Below are 15,815 nucleotides of genomic sequence, written 5' to 3'. Positions count from 1 at the left end.
CTTCTTCAGATACACTGAAACAGAAGTTGCCAGATCCTTCTATATAGTGAGAAGGTGGGGAGGGGTATTACTCAGAAGGGTGGTGGGAATGGGAGATTGGCAGATAGCTGGGATGAGCCTGCTGACGACTCTTAACGACTGTAATGGGTCTTACAGGAAAAGGCAAGGGGTGAGAAGGTGAGAAATGGCTTAGTCATGTATAATGGGATAAGAATCCAATGTCTTTGTTCATTTCTCCAAAGCCAAAGCCATTTCTCACCTTCTCACCCCTTGCCTTTTCCTGTAAGACCCATTACAGTCGTTAAGAGTCGTCAGCAGGCTCATCCCAGCTATCTGCCAATCTCCCATTCCCACCACCCTTCTGAGTAATACCCCTCCCCACCTTCTCACTATATAGAAGGATCTGGCAACTTCTGTTTCAGTGTATCTGAAGAAGTGTGCTTGCACACGAAAGCTCATACCAAGAACTAACTTAGTTGGTCTTAAAGGTGCTACTGGAAGGATTTTTTTTATTTAGACATATACAGAGTTATTTTCTGTTTCAATGTACAATTAAACTTAACAACTACAACTCCCATCATCCCTGGCCACTGGTAGGGATGATGGGAGTCATAGTCCAACAACAGCTGGGGACTCAAGTTTGAGAAACACTGCCTTAGGCCTAGGGGACAAATGTGGCCCTCAGAACTCCCTCAGGCCACACCTCTGACTGGCTTTACAGTGGTACCTCTAGTTATGAACTTAATTCGTTCTGGAGGTCTGTTCTTAACCTGAAACTGTTCTTAACTAGAGGCGTGCTTTCACTAATGGGGCCTCTTGCTGCTGCTGTGCCACTGGCACACGATTTCCATTCTCATCCTGGGGCAAAATTCTCAACTCGAGGTAACTCTTCCATGTTAGTGGAGTTTGTAACCTGAAGTGTTTGTAACCTGAGGAGTTTGTAGCGGTACCACTGTACTTCTCACCCTGAGTGTTTTTGCCTGCCTGGAATATGACATTAAATTTGGAAAATGCCTCCTGACAGGATCCGAAACCGACAAGATCAAAGATTTACAGAAGATTGGGAAAAATTTATGGAATATGTGCAAAAATTAAGTGATAATCAGATTACGTTTGTAAGTTTTAATGAAGCACTGTGATGGGAATGTTATAATAAGTATTAAAATGGGATGAAGTTCATAGTAATAATATAAACAACAAAATAGCAATGTGTTAAAAGTTAAAATATGAAGGATTTGCAGACAAGTTGAGGGAAGTCAAAAAAAGAGAAATAAGATGTAACTAAGATGTATGGAGTGTATAATTTTGTTTTGTATTTGAAAACCAATAATATACATATATATATATAAAAGGAAAATGCCTCCTGACTGCCTGGAAGTGGGATAGAGATGGGTAAGTGTGTCTGCATAGAATCTAGCCTGTTGTTGTTGTTGTTTAGTCGTTTAGTCACGTCCGACTCTTCGTGACCCCATGGACCAGAGCACGCCAGGCACTCCTGTCTTCCACTGCCTCCGCAGTTTGGTCAAACTCATGTTAGTAGCCTCGAGAACACTGTCCAACCATCTTGTCCTCTGTCGTCCCCTTCTCCTTGTGCCCTCCATCTTTCCCAACATCAGGGTCTTTTCCAGGGAGTCTTCTCTTCTCATGAGGTGGCCAAAGTATTGGAACCTGCTGTACAATGGCAAAATGCAGATTCATTGCCCTACCAACTGATTACCTTTGGCTGCTCCTGCCATGGGCATGTGGTCCTCAGAAGGTAAAAAAACTTTCCCCAGCCCTTCCCCACCTGGAGGGCACATGGCCTCTTTGCCCCAGGTGGCTCAGGGAGTATTGTGCTTCACCCCTCTCCCAAAACAAAGGATAAGAGGTAGGCAAGCCACAGAAGCCAATGCATTGCATGAATACACGGAAGCCGTTCCAACTGAAGTGAATGGAACACGATGCCTAGTGCAGATGTTTAGAACTGAGCCTGATCTTTCCGGAGAAAGGCATTTTTGCAGAAGGAACTGATGACACCGTGCAATTAACACGGAGGAGAGACTTCTGGTTCGGAAGCTCGCTGTGCGATCTGCCGCGCAGCTTTAATTATGACATTTATCACAACGCAGCCTTTTCAGAAAGGGAAAGCGACCCAAGAACCAAGACAATACACTTGGAACGCAACCAGTCTCCTGCTTGCAATAATCGACAATGCTCTTCTGCTACCTTGAAAAGCAGTGGGGATTCTGGAGGTGTCAGGTTCATTAAGGAGCTGCTTCCTGCAGCAAAGCAGCAGGAGGAATAATTCCCTGTGGCATGAGGCAGCTTTGGTGGCCCATCATCCCTTCTCCAGCAGTGCGTGAGTGCTGGATGAGAAAGTAAATAGGGGGATGCATTTGCAACATCCACAGCTCAAACTAATAGAATATAGGAAGGTGGCAAAATAAATATATATATATATATTTAAAAATGTTCAGTAGCACCATAGAGACCAACTAAGTTTGTTCTGGGTACAGTGGTACCTCAGGTTACAGATGCTTCAGGTTACAGACGCTTCAGGTTGCAGAATCTGCTAACCAGAAATAGTACCTCGGGTTAAGAACTTTGCTTCAGGATGAGAACAGAAATTGTGCGGCGGCGGCAGCGGGAGGCCCCATTAGCTAAAGTGGTGCTTCAGGTTAAGAACAGTTTCAGGTTAAGAACGGACCTCCAGAACGAATTAAGTTCTTAACCCGAGGTACCACTGTATAAGCTTTCGTGTGCATGCACACTTCTTCAGATACACTGAAACAGAAGTCACCAGACCCTTACATACAGTGGGAGGGTGGGGTAGTAGGAGATGGGTGATTGACTCAATGGGTGTGATAAACCTGCTGATGACTGTTAACGACTGCAATTAGTCCTACAGGAAAAAGCAAGGGATAGTATACAGATGACCAAAAATAGCTTTAGCTGGTTTATACTGAATCAGGCAGTTGACCCATCAGGCTCAGTATTGTCTACACTAATTGGCAGCTGCTGTCCTAGGTTGCAGACTAAGAGCCTTTCCTAACCCAGATTGGAGATGCTAGAGATTGAATTTAGGGCCTTTTGCATGCAAAGTAGATGATCTACCACTGAGCTATTGTTGGGATGTATCTGGGGAGATGGGGGCAATTGGCAGGCCCCCAGCTGGCTCCAGCCCACCGGCCAGCAGCCGGGCAAACCCCAATTATTGGAACAGCATCAAAACTGCGACTCAAGCCCCAGAAGCCTTTAGAGACTGAGCACGCGAGCCAGCAGAGATAAGAACTCTTTGCAACAGAAGGGCGGACAGAGGCATATGTAAGCATATTTACAAGCATTTTATTCAGCATCAGGATAAAGGAAAAACATGTCTACTTCCCTTCGTGTTCAAGCAAACAGCAATAAGCAAAAGCTAGGTACAACGGAAGTTCCCAGCAGGATGTGCTGGAAGTAAACAGACATGTGACATACAACAACTCCACATGCCTGTTCTAAAGGTGGAACGGAACTACATCCTAACATCCTCCCCCTTTCCATGTAACCTGTATTACCTGTGGTTCAACCCAATTGCAGTCGCTGTACATAAACCTTAAGTTGTTCTCTGCTAACAACCTTAGACAACAGATCTGCAGGAAATTCATTTCCTGGCATGTAGGACATCTGAATGAGTCCTTTCCTCATACATTAAGAAGCAGAAGGTTGCAATGGTAGGAATAACCTCCTTCCTCTTCTCTTAGTTCATTTTAAACATTCTGCACATTTCCTTCCTGGTATGTTCCTGGCAGCATGGACCCAGTGCCAGCAGCTCAATATTCTCTAAATGGGATCAGGCAAAAAATTACTCCTCACATCTTGTGAAAGTTTGAAAGAATGAAAATCTACCCTTTTCAGGTTTCTCTGGGGAAACCATGACTGAAGTGCTGCTGGTGCTGTGGGTTAAACCACAGAGCCTAGGGCTTGCTGATCAGAAGGTCAGCGGTTCGAATCCCCACGACGGGGTGAGCTCCCGTTGCTTGGTCCCCGCTTCTGCCCACCTAGCAGTTCGAAAGCACGTCAAAGTGCATGTAGATAAATAGGTACCGCTCCGGCGGGAAGGTAAATTGCGTTTCCGTGTGCTGCTCTGGTTCGCCAGAAGCGGCTTAGTCATGCTGGCCACATGACCCGGAAGCTGTACGCTAGTTCCCTTGGCCAATAAAGCGAGTTGAGTGCTGCAACCCCAGAGTTGTCCGCGACTGGGCCTAATGGTCAGGGGTCCCTTTACCTTTTTTATAATGCAGATGGGGCCAATGCAGAGGAAAACAGTGTTTATGTCTGTGGCGTGAATATGCCCAGTCTTTTTCAATTGACTGAGTTCCCTTTTCACTTGTTTTGGAAGTTCTGTACTTACCAGAGTGAAGCTTGCCAGTTAGTCCCTCTCCCTGCCCAACATTTTCAAATTAATACATTCTTGCTGCACATATTTTGCTGTTATCGCTTAAGCACCTGGGAATCCACTGCCAGTTGGCAGACTGGACAAATATGAAAAGAAATGAAATCTACAAAAATTGAACAGCATCAGCTCCCCCCCCCCCTAAAGAAACAACAAGCCCCAAAATGAAATCTGTTGCGCAGAAGGTCAAGGAGAACAAATTAGATGGTCAGAATTCAATAAGAAAAACTTTGAAATATGTTGCTGTTGTGTTATTGCAATGGTCTTCCAGCGTTAGGTCAGCATATTTTTGTGTGGCTCACAACTTACAGCTGAGGCTGCAGTTGTTCCCTCTTGCCTTGGATGTGGCAGATCCTCCTTAGTTGCAATCATGAAGGACTTGGAATTAGAGTTGGACAAGAAGCTGATGTAAAGCAAATTGTCATTAGCTGCTATAAAGTACACGTCGAGCTCTGAACTCTGTTCAGAAGCAGGGCTACTACTGGCCAAGCCTGGAAAATGGAAAACAAGCCTTCAAAATAGCGCTTTGGGTGCACCACCCCTTTTGCTGGGTTGCCAGTGAGCTGAACGGACTCAGGATCCACCCCAAGTTCCCCTTTCTCTGGTCATGCTCCCACCATGCCCCTTTTACAGGGCTTACACAAATTTGAATCCTGTACAGGAAGCATTCTAAGATCCTTCATCTGAAAACATTTAGAATCTGCCTCCCTGCTAAATGCAAAAAAAAAAAAAAAAAGGGGGGGGGAGGCTCTTGAGTTCAGTAAGGCTTTTGACGAAGTTCCCCATGATATTTTTGAAAGGAAGTTGGTTAAATGTGGGTTGAACGAGGTAACTGTTAGGTGGATTTGTAGCTGGTTGACTGACCAAACCCAAAGAGTACTGATTAATGGTTCCTCGTCATCCTGGAAAAAAGGAACAAGTAGGGTGTCACAGGGTTCTGTCCTGGGCCTGTTGTTGTTTAACATTTTTATAAATGACTTGGATGGAAGAAATGAGGGGATGCTCATCAGATCTGCAGATGACACCAAACTGGGAGGGGTACCTAATGCCACAGAAGAAAGAATTGGAATTCAAAATGACCTTAACAGATTGGAAAACTGGTCAAAAGCTAACAAAATGAATTTCAATAGGGACAAATATAAGGTTCTGCACTTAGGCAGGAAAAACCAGATGCACAAAAACCAGATGGGGGACACTTGGCTTACTAGAAATACATGTGAAAATGATCTAGGGGTCTTGATGCACCACAAACTTAACATGAGTCAACAGTGTGATGCAGCAGCAAAAACAGCTAATGTTATTCTAGGCTGCATCAACAAAAGTATAGTGTCCAGATCAAGAGAAGTAATAGGACCACTCTATTCTGCCTTGGTCAGACCACACCTGGAATACTGTGTCCAATTCTGGGAAAGGGCTGAAGAGGGGAGAGAAGTGACCAGAGAGGTTGTCCTCCACAGCAGTTGTTCACTCCCCCCCCCCCCCAAAAAAATAGTGCCCCTGGGCCTGGAAAGGTTGGTGATTTCTATGATACAAAGGTGGCAAAAGTTAGGCTGGTACACAAGCAAAGTTTACATGGGGGCATCAAAGGGGATTTAAATTAGGACAATTGTTTTATGTAGCCTTTAATGCTGAGCATCCAAAACTGCTAATCACTTGCTAAATAATTATGAGTAGGCAGGCAACGTATAGATTCTGCCAGCCATATATTCCTCACACTGGTATTTTTCGCTTTTAATTACTCAGAAGGGGAGCTATTGAACCTAGGAGATCTATAGCTAGTAGGCGCGGGAGCCCTATATTCAACTCTAAAAGGGGAAGTGATAGACTTAGGCTAGGTTACATGCAGGGTCAACAGGACTTGACAATGTGCCTTTGAGGTTTGATAGAGCTGCAACTTTGATCTATAAATAAAAGGAAGGAAAGAAAGAAAAAGCTGGAGGAATGCTAGTTGGAGGAGAGAATAAGTCTTCTTTGGTGAAGATTTGATAAAAAAACAACTTATAAAAAAGCATCTGAGACACTGAGAAGGAAAATACAATTGCTTTTCATGCTCAGGATGAAAAACCCAACATTGCTTTATTGGAAGAGATCAAGGCACGGATTGGTACTTTCCACTTGAGAGAAAGGTCAACATCGTGTTCCACCTGAGCTCTGTTCTAACCAAGTCTTGAAACTTCTGCAGATATATTGGTAAACTGGGTGCCGAACCTATATATGCTGGAGAAATGTGACTCAGCTTTTGCAAGTCTCCACCGCATGGGAAATGGCGAGAGGGGAATCAAATGCTTGGGTGCCCACCCCCGAAAAAGAAAAGAAAATCCTCCTGCATATTTAAAAATCCCCAAAAATTTAAGGAGAAAGGCTAGGACTGGAATTTTATGTCTAACATACTAGGGTTTTCTATTCAAGTAGGTAGTGGTGTTGGTCTGACGGTCTACTGGTATCTGAAGAAGTGTGCATGCACACAAAAGCATGCACCCAGAACAAACTCAGTTGGTCTCTAAGGTGTTACTGGACACTTTTTTATTTTTAAAATTTATTTCGACTAGGTTTTTTTTATGTGCAGGGAGGTCTCTCTCCCTCTCTCTCGTTTGGTAGGCTAGCATTCGAACGTACAGTCTTCATTCCAACATGGAAGAGACTTAAAACAAAAACAAAAAACCACAACACTTTATCACATGATTCTCTTGCATTTAAATATGCTTCCTGCTCAGTCCTTTAAGGTCTGGTCTAAACATGCAGCAGAAAGAATGTAGCATTCTGGAATGTTAACATATTACACATGAACACAGAGCATTGCTTTACACCAGCTTCCTGGGTATATGATCGCTCCCTTATTGGTGTTCACTACACCGATGTTGGCTAACCAAACTGGCATGATCTTGACCCTTGGTTCCCCCTAAGGCAGGGGTCTGCAACCTTTAAGACAAAAAGAGCCACTTGGACCCGTTTCCGAAGAAAAAAAACCTGGGAGCCGCAAAACCATTGCGACATTTAAAGCATGCGCACCGCTGCCCTCCGATCTGACAGCGGCCGGGAAGGTGACGTCGGGACGGTGCGTGACTAACGCACGCACCGCCCCCATGCGACGTCACAGCCAGTACAGCGCCCGCCACAGTGGGGAGTGTCGGGGCGCACAATGCGCCTCCTCCCCTCGCTAGTATCCGCCCCGGAGCCGCGGCAAAGGTGTAAAAGAGCCACATGTGGCTCCGGAGCCGCGGGTTGCAGACCCCTGCCCTAAGGGGTCTTCCCTGAATGTTCAAACAATGTGGGTTACCATTAAATTCACTTTTAAAAAAAAGTTTTCAGAAGCCAGGAGCTCTCAGATGACTGTGTTCATTTTGGACCCCTTGTCATTCAGCATTCGTGGCACCGAGCCAAAAAAACTCAGTTTCAGGGCAGGACTCCGGAGGCTTTTCATCTGTTTTCATGAGCTCCAGTTTCCTTCCTTTTGCTTGCAGCGTCAGGCCCGGGCTGTATTTTATCTTATCCTAGCAGCTGCCTTGGAAAATATTTGACGGCAACAGTTGCAGAAACGGCCATTGTGGTCTCCAGCTACCATGGTGGGTGGCAAGACTCAATAATGGGGGTGGGGTTGCGTCGTTGCTGGTCCCCTCCCCTTTCAAATTAAGAACTAAAGAGCCTTGTTTCCTCAGAGAAAGACACGGTGGAAATGAGGGAGGGACGTAGTCAAGAATGCCTAATTGAGCCTTCTTTGAAAAACACAGTCCTCCTTCGACGGGGAGGAAGGGAAATGAGGGAGAATGGCAGGCACCTGTTCCCTTGCATCTTCTGACAGCACCCCCCTGGGGAACAAGGCGCTTTCATGATTGCTAGCTTCCACATGACGCGTTGCAGGGGGTGAGACCTTTGGAAAATTAATAAATAAAGCCACAGCCACCTGTTTGACAGAGGAGGGAGTGCATTTTTTTTCCTACTGGATTCCAACACCGCTTGAGTGGAACTTACCTTGAAATTATCACCAGGTGGGCAGGATTCTGAAGTCCCTGGAAAAGTGAATACTAGAATTCAAAGCCTTCTGGTGACATAGGCCTGAAATATTTTGATGTCTGAGGTGTAATCTCCCAATGGGACTCACTAATTTATGTGGGGCACTGCCTGCATGGGAAGGTCTCCTGCAAATGTCTCCTAGGCAAGGGCAGCACTGCATGTTCAATGAAGATGGCTCATGAGAAGTTCCTGACAGATGAGGGCTATGGATGCAGGTTGTGGGGGGAGGGAGAAGAAATTAAGTTTGGTCCACTTAATTAAAAGAGCCAGTGTGGTGTAGTGGTTAAGAGTGGTAGACTCGTAATCTGGTGAACTGGGTTTGCTTCCCCGCTCCTCCACATGCAGCTGCTGGGTGACCTTGGGCCAGTCACACTTCTCTGAAGTCTCTCAGCCCCACTCACCTCACAGAGTGTTTGTTGTGGGGGAGGAAGGGAAAGGAGAATGTTAGCCGCTTTGAGACTCCTTCGGGTAGTGATAAAGCGGGAGATCAAATCCAAACTCTTCTTCTTCTTCTTCCACTTTTTAAATGCAGGCCTAATTCAGGCTTCCCAAAACAATATGCAAAGCGAAACCTAGCTATCTTTCAAACTGAGCACTTCTCTGAATTTTGTGAGGGAGCTCGCCATCTAAATAATGAGTACACAAATGTATGTATTAGAGTGCATAACAAAAACATATTAGTGATAACAGCATACAAAATCGATTACAATCGTTCTTTATTTAAAAGCATTTCTGTCCAGCTGAGTATTTCAAAAATCTCTAAGCCGCATATAGTCTGAAAGCAAACAATGTTATCGTTAAAATAATGACCTAAAACCAGTAGAGCAGCACTATAAACACACAAAAGCAAATAAAACAGAAATTCAGAATACTGAAGTGCGTAAAGCAGAGTCCAGTCTTATGGGTCAGGGAAACTTGAGCTTTCTTCACGATGCTAGGGCATATTGTTTGCAAAAAAAAAAAAAAAAAGAAGAAGTGTGTATTAGAAAAAATTGCATACCAAAATTGTATGCAGTCTTGGCCATTGGGGGAAATATGGAGTTTTAAGAAGACTTTTTAAAGCTTGCAGCCTGACTGGGAAATATGGTGAAGTGAAGGCTGGAAAATAAGAAATCAGAATTGACAGATTTATCCATGCCTAATTGTGCCCCAAGGATCAGGCCTGCATCCCCTTTCCTACTATATTGCCTTTAAAGAAGCTAAAAATATGCCATTTGAGGTGGCCATCAGAAGCTGAGCATAGACAGAAAACAGCACTTTCCCAAATCACATACATACCTTGGGTTGAAGTAGCTTCAAGTTAAGTATTTTCAGGTTGCACTCCACGGCGACCCGGAAATAACAGAGCGAGTTACTTCTGGGTTTCGCCGCTTGCGCATGCGCAGACGCTCAAAATGATGTCACGCGCATGCGCGGAAGCATGACCCACGCAGACGCACAGTCGCGTCTTACGTTTACTTCAGGATGCGAACGGGGCTCCGGAACAGATCCCATTCATATCCAGAGGTACCTCTGTATATGGAGTTCCCCACCACATGATATGACAGCCACTAGCTAGACTTTGGGTTGGAGTGCTAAATAACTCTTTGCACAAGTGGAACAACTTGGGTGACAAATTTCCCTTCTCTCATCACCCTGTGCACCTCCAAAATCTGTTATGGGTTCCCCCCAATCCCCAGGAGCAAATTGGGGGGTTGTGCAATGCATGCGTGGGGGGAGGAGAGAAGGGACCCTGGCGCACGCTATTCTGCTTGCACCACTATTTTGTTGAATGCCGTCCTTGGTTTATATATAAATAAAAAACCAACAAATGGAAGAAGTCTCCGAATGAGTCTGAAAGCAATCAAGGGCACATTGTTGAACTTCAGGCTAAAAGGGCCCTAGCATAAGATCACTCTGTATGTTTGTTAGCCTATCCAGAGATTTCACAGATAGCAGTGCAACCCAAAAGCTCCCACCATATTCTTCAAATACTGCCCCTCCGTTGATCCACGACTGTTTATTTCATTATCTGTTTCCTGTGGGTGTGCTCGGTAGCACTACTGCTCAGCTTGGACAAGAACATGTAACTTCTGCTTAAATCTAGCCCTCAAATCTCTTTGAATGTCCCAAAATCGAATTATAAGCATATGGAAGTCATCTAAACCAGCATTCTCTGCAAATGTAAAACGTCTTTGCGGTTTCCCACACTATCCTGCCATATATTGCTCTTGCCGGTAATTATACCGTAGGTACTTTATTTTAGTACACACACACACACACACACACACACACTTCTTTGGTACCAAATAGGGATGCAAGTTAAGATTATTCTGGAAACTGAAATGGATGTTTGCCTATGATGTAAGAGGCATAGATCACAATTTCAACCCAAGCTGAAATTTAAAAAAAAAAAAAATGAGATAAGCACCAACCACTTCAGATAATTCTGAGTAGGTCTGAGAGGAAGGAAACATAGCTAGTTTGCTACCCAGAGTGGCTTCTGATGTAGTATAAAAGTGATATACAGTAGTATGAAACTGACATATGGGAGTTTTATGGGGGATTTTTCTGGCCCAAGTCAATCAAAATGTGTCTCGGGCTGGCATAACATTGCCAAGAAACCCACATCTGTTGCTTCAGAAGAAGGGCACTTTTCTGCTTCTCGGAGTTAGTTTTTGCTAGAAAAACCACATGGTACTTTTTTCTTTTCGTTTCTCTAAATGGTTGGCATTGAATGGTACAAAGAGCACCTCTGTGGTGTGTGTGTGTGTTGATCGATTTAATGGGATACTTTTTGTCCCAGCTTTTGCAATTCAAAACATTTACAATGACAAGTGGCTGAAATTTGGGGACACTGTTTGCTGCTGTACTTAAATTAAGATAACCATGATGTGACTCTTGTTCTGTGTCAACTCTGCAACCAATGGTGACCCCATGGTGGATTTCAACCCTAGTTTTTTTTGTAATAATTTTTTATTAAGTTTTCAAAAGTTTAACCTCAATACATAACAAACTTATCTTGCCCCCCCCCCAGACTTCCCACCCCATTTTCCATGTGTTTTTATTTCTCCCCCTCTTCTGCACACTACCTTCAACCCTAGTTTTTTGGAAGATGCTTAACTGACTGAAAGAAGGATCCAATCCTGGCTCCCCCATTGCACCAGGATGAGGGTGTGTGGTTAAAGCAGAGGCATCCCTTTAGCTGGTACCTCCCAGCAGTTACCACTGATTCCTCTGTTGACGTAGGGCATCCCTTTCTGCTCATGAATGTGTGCATGAGTAGAGTTGCCAGTGGAGTCGCTGCTCACAGCAGAAAACCAAAGCCCTCAAAGTGTGGCATTCTGGAGGCAGGGAGGGTTGAGTTGGCTTGGCACCTGTTGGAGACCACTGTCCCAATGCAATCTGGGCTACGTGGGGCTGCCTTTGAGACTGACCCAGAAACTCCAGCGGGTGCAGAATGCCGCGGTGAGACTCCTTACAGGGTCCTCGCCGCGGGATCACATTCGCCCGGTGCTATACCAGCTGCAATGGCTCCTGGTGAAGTACAGGCCTAGGACCCTCGTACTTATGGGACCGCCTCTCCTGGCATGTCCCACGGAGGACCTTACGGTCTTCAAACAAAAACATCTTGGAGGTCCCGGGCCACAGAGAGGTTAGGCTGGCCTCAACCAGAGCCAGGGCTTTTTTGGCTGTGGCCCCGATCTGGTGGAATGGTCTGTCACAAGAGATTAGGGCCCTGCAGGACTTGACATCTTTCTACATGGCCTGCAAGACAGAGCTGTTCCACCAGGCCTTTGGCCAAGGCACAGTCTGACCCCTTCCTTTGGTGATCCTCGTAGAACTCTGACCCAGTGGTTGCCATTAATTTGATTTTGATTTGATTTTAGAATATTGATTTTAAAGTGCTGTGTTACTTTTATAGTTGTTAGCCGCTCTGAGCCCAGCTTCAGCTGGGGAGGGCGGGATATAAATGAACTATTATTATTATTATTATTATTATTATTATTGCTTGCTCCATCAGCTCCAGGCTCAGCACCAATCACTGCTGCATGGGGTTGGTCAGAGGTGAAAGGATACATGGGATATGGTTAGCGGAGGAGACGAAATCTTTAAGCCTGAATACGAAATGGAGACATGCTGTGGATAGGAAAATGACCTGTCTGTAGCCGAAGGAGCGATCATTCCATATCCCACCTTCTTCAGACTAGGACAACTAGATCTTCTTTCTCTACTGGGAAGAGCAACCTTTCCCTTGCCATGCAGAGAAATTCCCCCAGGGAAATTACGCCGAGACGGTTAGTGCTGGGAAACTAATAAAAAAGTGTAATTTCATGGCAGCGAAGCCCTAATTAATTCCACCCTCCACTGAAAGGTTTCTGCAATTGTAGTACATTATTATTTCTCCTTAGTTTTTATTCTCGTGATATGGGTCAAAAAGGCCAAAACATTTCACTGAATATCAGCAGATTTTGTCCGTTTGCAACACATGGATGACTCTTCTGCTCTCTCAGGCGTTGGCCAAATAATTAGGAGTACGCCGGCTACTCAAGGTCAAACACCACTAATGACAAGGAGGAAGTCTAGCTAGAATAAGTCCTCGAGACTTCCTCTAGACCAGGGTGGGGAAACCGTGGCCGTCCAGATGTTGCTGGTCTTCAGCTCCCATCAAGGCTAACCAGTGTCCATGCTGACAGAAGCTGATGAGAGTTTGAGTTCAACAACACCTGGAGGGCCAGAAGATTCCCCTCCCATGCTTTATCCTTTTAGGCACGCAAGACAGGAGGACAAGTTTATTTCTGCTTTGTACAATATCAATTCTTCTTCTTCCTGTGGGGATGTTAAGGATAGTAGAAGAGGATATATTGCATAAGTATTATCCTTCCTTCACGCACGCTAGTGAGTGATATAGCAAGGCAGATTCCCCGCAATACAGCAGGAAGCTAGTTTGCAGATTCGTTTGAATCTCTTTAGTTAAGTAATCCAATCTGCCTTGATCAGACTGGATTATTCCTGGTGTCCCCTTTTATCTCTCTTAAAAGAATAAAGACACAAGAGTCTTTCCTTAAAAGTAACAAGCAGTTTACTCACATCTCAGTTCACAATTTGCTCCCTGAAAGGCAGGCTTTACTTTGTAGTTACATAACAAACTATGAGTTCATCTCACATGGCGATTGAGCTCATGTGCTGCTGGCTGAGAGCCAGCAGACAGCAAAATTACATTAAGAGAACAAAATGGCTGCAGGAGACCAGCGTGGCAGCAAGCGAGCAGCAAGCAAGAGATGGAGAGCAAGAGAGAGAAAATGGCTGCATCTCGCCTCTTTTATGGAGTCAGCCAGGGCCACGCCCATCTCCCAGGTCACATGCAGGGGGAGAGCGCTTCAGACCAGTAGAACAAGAAGTTACACTGACTGGAGAAGCATCCCCCTGCCTGTGCCCACTCTAGGAAAATAAGGAATGTTGCATTTGGCTGTTCCAATGGATTACATCCCACACTTCCTTGCCACTTCTACTGTAAGAGCTCATGTTGTGGTTTTGGTTGTGGAGCATTGGCTTTAGGGTTTCCAGGTGATTGCAGCAAGCTCCTGTATCCTTAGACTACCAGAATATATCCAGCCATCGTGCTCTGCAGAAGAGGGCCTCCTGCAAATACCATCTCAACAGGAGGTCTGCTCCATACGATATAAGCATTTGAGCATTAGTATGGCAGCACCTACTCATTTGAACTCCCTTAGGCAGCGTATCAGTCAGGCTCTGTTTTCTTTTTCAGCACCATCTAAAAACCTTCCTCTTCCAGAAAGTCCTTTAAGCGGAAATTTTCCTCCCAGTCTATATCTGTACTGGGCTTGAAATGGTTTTAAAGTAGGTACGTACTGTGGATGTTTCCATTGTTAATTCACAAATGATTCATCAGTGAAATAATACAACTAATAATGTCGGCTTTTTCTCTCAGCAGGGAAAGAGGTCAAGAACTGGATAAGTTTGCCAACCTTTAACAATCTTTTGAAGAAAACTGCAGAGAGGAGACTTCATCTTAGTTTTTCCCAGGGGAATGTCAGAAGCTCGCTTTTTTATGAAGAAAAGAAAAAATAGGACACTGGCTAACATATATATCTGGATAGCTTCCAGCTCTGCAATTCTATGATTCTATGTCTCTGGCTCCCTAAAGATGAGGGACAAGTGAAATTCCACAAATGCTGATTTAGAAGACGGAAAACGGGGAGAAAGAACTAAAAGAAAAGGTTTCTTTCAGATTTGCCATGTGACGTAGGATAACCAAGTATGATAATAAATGCAGACGTCACTAACACAAAACTGTGCATTAGCTTTACATTATAGGTGCATTCATTAGAGAAACTGATTTGCAGCAGCTTTCTACGAAGCGTATAAACCAGGCATAGGCAAACTCGGCCCTCCAGATGTTTTTGGGACTACAACTCCCATCATCCCTAGCTAACAGGACCAGTGGTCAGGGATGATGGGAGTTGTAGTCCCAAAACATTTGGAGGGCTGAGTTTGCCTATGCCTGGTATAAGCCAAACTGCCTCTGCACACTGGGTGAAATGACCTTTAGGATGCTTTTACACTGGCAAACACTCTGAGCAGGATCGAACCCTGATCTGCTCAAGGACGTGGTGGGGAAAAACCGTGCAGGCATGATGGTTTCCCCAGTGGTTCAGGTAATTTCCATGGGTTCCAGCTGACCTGCATTGTTCATCAGGGTTAAGAAGAAGCAATGCTATATGGTGAGTCTGTGGCCTCAGTTCAGTATCCTGTGAGGAGATTTTATCTATCTATCTATCTATCTATCTATCTATCTATCTATCTATTAGTGGTACCTCAGGTTAAGTACTTAATTCGTTCCGGAGGTCCGTTCTTAACCTGAAACTGTTCTTAACCTGAAGCACCACTTTAGCTAATGGGGCCTCCTGCCGCTGGAGCACGATTTCTGTTCTCATCCTGAAGCAAAGTTCTTAACCTGAAGCACTATTTCTGGGTTAGCGGAGTCTGTAACCTGAAGCGTATGTAACCTGAGGTACCACTGTATATATATTCCACTTCCCAAGTTGGTTGGTGAAATATTTCCCGTGAATCCTGATAAGAACATTCAAAGAATAAATGCAGCCTGTCCATCACCGGTAGATTGGGCTTCTGACAGTGTAATGCAAACATGTTCGTTTTCATGTGGTTAAAATAAACAGATTGGCTGTGCCCCCTACCGTTTGGAATACACTTGCCTAGCAGCTCTCAGTTTGTCTCAGGTTACTAACTCTTCCTGCTACAATTGTCCTGAGTCTGGGGGAAAGTATGGAGAGGATTTTGAGGTGGGCAGAAAAAAAACTTGGATCTGGATTTCGCAGAGAATCCCAGTGGTTTGAGCTGCCCAAACCAACAAGCGGGGGGAAGTTAG

General features: G+C 44.8%; 1 long non-coding RNA gene across 1 annotated transcript in view; it reads left to right on the top strand.

Annotated features, from left to right (window-relative positions):
* LOC308475438 overlaps positions 1–15,185 on the top strand; it is a 156,017-nt gene extending 140,832 nt beyond the window's left edge. The window contains exon 4 of the long non-coding RNA XR_013985193.1: positions 14,175–15,185. This is a non-coding gene — a long non-coding RNA (uncharacterized lncRNA). The remainder of the gene's footprint in view (positions 1–14,174) is intronic.
* Positions 15,186–15,815: the final 630 nt, after the last annotated feature.

The sequence above is a fragment of the Podarcis pityusensis genome, assembly GCF_964106645.2.
Source record: "Podarcis pityusensis genome assembly, chromosome: 4".
Taxonomy (NCBI): Eukaryota; Metazoa; Chordata; class Lepidosauria; order Squamata; family Lacertidae; genus Podarcis; species Podarcis pityusensis.
Note: the sequence above shows the minus strand (reverse complement) of the source record. Positions and strands in the feature narration are given on the sequence as shown.